Here is a 7,178-nt window from a genome sequence, read left to right as displayed (position 1 = left end):
TGGGTCACTGTCTGTGTGGAGTCTGCACGTTCTCCCTGTGTGGGCTTGGGTTTCCTCCGGGTGCTCCGCTTTCCTCCCACAGTCCAAAGACGTGCAGGTTAGGTGGATTGGCCATGATAAATTGCCTTTAGTGACGAAAAAGGTTGGGAGGGGTTATTGGGTTATGGGGATAGGGTGGAAGTGAGGGCTTAAGTGGTTGGTGCAGACTTGATGGGCCAAATGGCCTCCTTCTGCACTGTATGTTCTGTGTTCAAACACACACACACACACACATTTTCCTCAAACACACAGACACATTTTATACACACTCACACACTCCTCAAACACACAACACATTCACATACTTCCCAAACACACACACACACACTCACATACTCCCCAAACACACATACATACACTCACATACTCCTGACACACACACTCCCTGAACACATACTTAGCTTTTGGCACATACACAATCAAACACCTATGAAATGTACATTCACACAAGCGTACGCGCACACACACACACACACACACACACACACACGTGTGCATTTACTTTTCAAAAATACATTTAGAGTCCCCATTTATTTATTTTTCCAATTAAGGGGCAATTTAGGGTGGCTAATCCACCTAACCTGTACATCTTTGGGTTATGGAATGTAACATGGGAGAATGTGCAAACTCCACACGGACAGTGACCCAGGGCAGAGATTCGAACCCGGGTCCTCAGCGCCGCAGTCCCAGTGCTATCCGCTGCGCCACATGCCACATTTATGTGTACATTTACAATCCATATTCATTGATATACACAGACACTGACTTGAGTATGTGGTCTCAACCATATGCACACAAAGCATTCCCAAACAGCTACACTCACATTCCCCCCAAATGTGGAAACGCTCCTCAAATGCGCACAAAGTCACACACAGGTACACCCAAAGCACATGCACACACACCCGTACACACACACAGATACACATAGACTCTCCAAACACACACACATGCCCCCAAACACATGCACGCACATGAATGTATACACAGATACATACATGCACGCACACTTGCATGAATCACTCATCAAACGCATATAAACTTCCTAAAGATGCCCAAAGATTCAGATTGAGCTTGGAGTGGAGCTAACCTGTTGGTTGAGTGAGACATTGTCAGTCAGACAGCCCTGCAGCAACTGGACTCCACTCTTCCCTGCTCACCTCAGCTTCACCAGCTCAGCCTTTCTGCAGCCTGGCATTGTGCAGCAAGGATTCATTGTGAGCAGCTGCTTGGATTTGGCTGTGTCGTTCAGCTCCTGCAATTCCACACATGCTTCCCATTAACTTCCAGAATCCATGCCTCCTCCTGTGCAGTTACAGATCAGACTGCAATATTTTGCCGTCAGTGGGTTAATAATCTCCGACTAATTTAACACATCAGTCCTAGAGATTGTTGAGTTTTATTGCAAGCTGGTCAATACCTTGCCATCCATAACCCAATCAACTACACGAGACTGAAGGACAGTGTCAGCAAAACGGTGCCTCACATCATGCCCCTGCTTAGTTCAAACTGACTGTTGATGAGATGTTGCAGTGGGCTGCAGCCACCAGCAACTCATTGAAGGTGTAATCGATGGTTGTGGCTCCAGGATACGGCCAGGTAAGATTACAGTCGTGTTTACTACACCTGCAAATTCCGACAATCTGAAATAAATAACGGGAAAATGCAGGGAGTACTCAGCAGGTCAGGCAGCATGAGTCAATGCTTCAGTTTGATGATTTTCCATTGAAACTGCGAGAAATTGGAGATGTGAGCAAAAGCAAATATGGAAGTGGGGAGAAGTGTTAAAGGGGAAGAGGGTGGACAGAATGAGTTTGGGTTGAGTTAAGAAATAAAGTTACTCTTCCATTGGCCACGAACAGGCAAGTTATAGAGAGGTACAGAAACTATAGAGTAGTTTACCACTGGGGAATTCAGTGATCGAATTCTAGATGGTAATTGTGCACAGAATAGCGAGGGGAAGAGTTTTGGAAGTATGTTTCGGATCATTTTCTCCATCAGCATGTTTCTGAGCTAGTCAGAGGCATTGTTAGATGTGGGTCAGCAAGAATGAGATGGGGAGGAGAACATTGACAGGCAAAGCTGAAATTAAATAATGGGCTCACTTTAAAGGAGAGACGGTTAGATACATTTGAGGTTTATTCCTGTGACAGGCAAACAAATATAGCTCTTTGTATTTGTGGAAGGGTAAGAAGACTTACAACACCTATCGGAGCACTGCTCCTTCCTCAGGTGAATCAGGAGCAGTGTTCCGAAAGCTAGTGATTCAAAATAAACCTGTTGGACTCTAACCTGGTGTTGTAAGACTGCGCTCACCCCAGTCCAACATCATATTTGTGAAAGAGACAGAGATCACGATGAAAAAGACAAATGTATGAGGATATAGAAGGTTCAGAAGAGAATTGAAAGCAATAGACAGAAGCGAAAGGAGAGTATGAGAAGATATTGGCAGCAAAGGGGATTCTCAAAGTCTTCCACAGGCAAATAGTGAAAAGGTGGTAAAAGTAAGAGTAAGGCTGATTAGGGACCAACAGGGGATTTACATGTGGAAGCAAGAGGCACAGCTGAGGTATTAAAGACTTTGCATCCGTCTTTACCAAGGAGGTAGATGCTACCCGTGATTAATGTAGGAATTTCAGATATATTGTATAATACATATTTAGTGAAGGATTAAATGCCTGGGTTAATGTGTTTGACTGCTGCAGTCATGTTTTTAAAATAATCTTGGGTTGAAAATCAACAAAGCTTTTAGGGAGCCTAAGTCCAATAACCATCGCAAAAGATTGGGCTAATGCAATTTTATTTTGGTAAGCGTTGGGGAGTTCATTTGTTTTCAGCTTGGTGAGATGATGTAATTTCTCAGTGAAGGTAATGCAGCAGGGCTTTTTGAGCAATTATTTTCAATTCCATTTCTGATTCTGGCTGAAACTGAGACAAAGTAAGTCAGTTTCTTCTCGCTGCAGGTTAGTTAAAAGAGATTAGCTGTATTTAAAACAGAGCAGAGAGCTGAGACAAGCCAGTTGAAATTGATTGATTGATATTTATTGTCACATGTACCGAAGTACAGTGAAAAGTATTTTTCTGCGGCCGAGGGAACGTACACAGTACGTACATAGTAGACACAGAATAATCAACAGAGAACATTGACAAATGGTACATTGACAAACAGTGATTGGTTACAGTGCGGAACAAGGGGCCAAACAAAGCAAATACAAATACAAAGCAAATACATGAGCAAGAGCAGCATAGGGCGCCGTGAATAGTGTCCTTACAGGGAACAGATCAGTCCGAGGGGGAGTCGTTGAGGAGTCTTGTAGCTGTGGGGAAGAAGCTGGATGTGCGGGTCTTCAGACTTCTGTATCTTCTGCCTGATGGAAGGGTCGAGATGAGGGCAAAGCTTGGGTGGGAGGGGTCAGCTTTTGAAGACATCCAGTCAGAGTTTCTGCAGTGGTTCGGACCGGAGTCAGATCTGTTGTGTAAAGCAGTGTCAAGAGATCTCTTTAGTAAGTATTATTTTGTGCCAATGGTATTTAGGGTGGATGGTGAGCCGAGATGGTCTATATTCTTGTTGTCTCAGTGGGAATAAATATAGCAAGAAAGGGTATTGCATTCATTGTATTGAATAGTATTGTTTAAGGAGTTAATTGTAAGCTATTTTTGGGTGTGATGTTAAAGATTTTAATACTGTGTTAGTAATAAAGTTTGCTGCAATATAACATTTCCCTGTTTCTTTGTGAATTCACTCTTGAAATGAGGTATCGTTTCCCCACAGTCTTACAAAATTAAAATGAATATTGGGGGGTTCTCTCCAGAATCTTAGCCACTGTTGGGGTCTTGTCTGGGATCGTAATGCTTGAAAAATTTTACATTGATGTAAAATAAGTCCACGCTAACCAACAAACACACACAGGTACAGTACATAAATAACCCGTTCAAAAATTAACAACCCCACTAACAGCACGGTAGCATTGTGGTGAGCATAATTGCTTCACAGCTCCAGGGTCCTAGGTTCGATTCCGGCTTGGGTCACTGTCTGTGCGGAGTCTGCACGTCCTCCCCGTGTGTGCGTGGGTTTCCTCCGGGTGCTCCGGTTTCCTCCCACAGTCCAAAGATGTGCAGGTTAGGTGGATTGGCCATGATAAATTGCCCTTAGTGTCCAAAATTGCCCTTAGTGTCCAAAATTGCCCTTAGTGTTGGGTGGGGTTATTGGGTTATGGGGATAGGGTGGAGGTGTTGACCTTGGGGAGGGTGCTCTTTCCAAGAGCCGTTGCAGACTCGATGGGCCGAATGGCCTCCTTCTGCACTGGAGAAGTATTTGGGTTTCCCCTCCAGAGAGCTCAAATAAAAGCTGAGGCATTGGTGATGGGGATAGGTGAAAATTATATCCTAGCTCCATTGTATAAAGTACAATTGGAGTGGGATTTTATCTCAGATTCGGCAGCTGTCGGAGTGGTTAAGGAATTCCCGCTGTAAGGAGTAGGTTTATTTTTGGAGAATGATTGACCAGGAATGAAGGTTGTAGTTTCACCCATAATTACAGAGAGTTTGAGGGACGCACTGCAGATAGCACCATGAGATATCAATGGTAAACTGCATAAGATAAAGATGCATGGCATTAAGGGTAAAGTAGTAGCATGGATAGAGGATTGGTTAATTAATAGAAAGCAAAGAGTGGGGATTAATGGGTGTTTCTCTGGTTGGCAATCAGTAGCTAGTGGTGTCCCTCAGGGATCCGTGTTGGGCCCACAATGTTCACAATTTATGAAATGAAAATCGTTTATTGTCACGAGTAGGCTTCAATTAAGTTACTGTGAAAAGCCCCTAGTCGCCACATTCCGGCGCCTGTCCGGGGAGGCTGGTACGGGAATTGAACCGTGCTGCTGGCCTGCTTGGTCTGCTTTAAAAGCCAGTGATTTAACCCAGTGAGCTAAACCAGCCCCTACATAGATAATTTGGAGTTGGGGACCAAGGGCAATGTGTCCAAGTTTGCAGACGACACTAAGATGAGTGGTAAAGCAAAAAGTGCAGAGGATACAGGAAGTCTGCAGAGGGATTTGGATAGGTTAAGTGAATGGGCTAGGGTCTGGCAGATGGAATACAATGTTGACAAATTTGAGATTATCCATTTTGGTAGGAATAACAGCAAAAGGGATTATTATTTAAATGATAAAATATTAAAACATGCTGCTGTGCAGAGAGACCTGGATGAGTCGCAAAAAGTTGGTTTACAGATGCAACAGTTGATTAAGAAGGCAAATGGAATGTTGTCCTTCATTGCTAGAGGGATGGAGTTTAAGACTAGGGAGGTTATGTTGCAATTGTATAAGGCGTTAGTGAGGCCACACCTGGAGTATTGTGTTCAGTTTTGGTCTCCTTACCTGAGAAAGGACGTACTGGCGCTGGAGGGTGTGCAGAGGAGATTCACTGGGTTAATCCCAGAGCTGAAGGGGTTGGATTATGAGGAGAGGTTGAGTAGACTGGGACTGTACTCGTTGGAATTTAGAAGGATGAGGGGGGATCTTATAGAAACATTAAAATTATGAAGGGAATAGATAGGATAGATGCGGGTAGGTTGTTTCCACTGGCGGGTGAAAGCAGAACTAGGGGGCATAGCCTCAAAATAAGGGGAAGTAGATTTAGGACTGAGTTTAGGAGGAACTTCTTCACCCAAAGGGTTGTGAATCTATGGAATTCCTTGCCCAGTGAAGCAGTTGAGTCTCCTTCATTAAATGTTTTTAAGGTAAAGGATTAAGGGTTATGGTGTTCGGGCCGGAAAGTGGAGCTGAGTCCACAAAAGATCAGCCATGATCTCGTTGAATGGCGGAGTAGGCTCGAGGGGCCAGATGGCCTACTCCTGCTCCTAGTTCTTATGTTCTTATGTAGGGTATGTGGGAATTAGGAAAACCTATTGGGCAGTAAGTGACTCGAAGAAAGAAATGTTGAAAGACTTGAATCACAGATCAAGTGACAATGGTAGTGAAGCAGATTCTGAAAATTTTAAGATGAAGGTAACCATAAAAAAGAAGAGTTTGAATATAATAGTAATGACAGCTGAAAAGTCAGAAGTTGATTTTGGTTCTGATTATTAAGTAATGGTAAACAGTTGTTACCGAATAGACCTGTCACTAACTAAGCTTCAGCAAATGGGAAGTAAATATTCCAAAGCTTGTAAAGAAGGCAGCCGATCAGAAAAAGAAAGTGAATTGGGCTTTTCTAAAAGTAATCTGTTGCAGACTCTTGCAGTATACACGTTGCCATTCACTTTAGGTGAAAAGGTTTCCTGGAGCATGCCTGCTTTGAGGGACAATCTACATGATATCATGGCATAAGTTAGTCAGGACGAGGGCAGTAAGGACTGTGAAGTGGTACCAAGCATATGGCTGGTTAACCCACACCCTTTCAAATGTCTACAGTTCCTCTTTGAGGTAAATGAAGCAAATAGCAAAGAAGGTGAAGTAATCAATTTCTTTTAAAAATTAAGAGGAAGGTGCATGGAAAACCATATGGTGATTCTGCCACCGTACCTGCTAATAATCTATGACGTGGTGCCAATGACGTGTCATTGTCTGATTCTAAAGGTGAAGTGAAACAATTGAAATCTGGAAAGCACAAATTGCTTCTGTGCGTATTACTAAATGGGGATAAAGGTTGTTATTACAAGAACTCCGATGAGGAGGTAAAAGTTGTCACACAAAGAATGGTGCATGTAAAGTCAATCAACCCTGAGAGAATTGAACCCTCAGCTGAAGGTAATCACATGTGAAGGACAAGAGAGAATGTAAAGCTGGAGGGGGTTGAAAAGTGCTTATTGATTAAAAATGAAGCAGATATTTCCCTCAGCAATACTGCTTGCAGTTTGACTGTAGAAGATCCCTGCAATTCGGTTAAATATTTGCATTATATGAGAGATAGACAGAGTTGTAGGGAAATACCAGGGGGCATTCTGTTACCCACTGTGTGGACATAAGTAACTCGGAAGCAATAAAGCCACATCCACTTCGACTAAAACTATGGAGACTGACTCAGCTGGAGATTGAAATAAATGCATTTTGAACATGATGCAGAAACAGGCAAAACCGCTGTGGTCCACAGAGCGGCAAGTAGAGTTTGGGAGATTGACAGTGATATTCGTGGACAAACTG

General features: G+C 43.3%; 1 protein-coding gene across 1 annotated transcript in view; it reads left to right on the top strand.

Annotated features, from left to right (window-relative positions):
- The first annotated feature begins 999 nt into the window (after positions 1-999).
- Positions 1,000-7,178, top strand: part of tnr (tenascin R (restrictin, janusin)) — a 390,478-nt gene continuing 384,299 nt past the window's right edge. The window contains 1 exon segment of the mRNA XM_038795191.1: positions 1,000-1,635. The gene's annotated coding sequence lies outside the window, so the exon portion shown is untranslated.

Source organism: Scyliorhinus canicula, chromosome 4 (genome assembly GCF_902713615.1).
Source record: "Scyliorhinus canicula chromosome 4, sScyCan1.1, whole genome shotgun sequence".
Classification (NCBI taxonomy): Eukaryota; Metazoa; Chordata; class Chondrichthyes; order Carcharhiniformes; family Scyliorhinidae; genus Scyliorhinus; species Scyliorhinus canicula.
The sequence above is the reverse complement of the archived record's forward strand: the minus strand, read 5'-3'. Positions and strand labels throughout refer to the sequence as shown.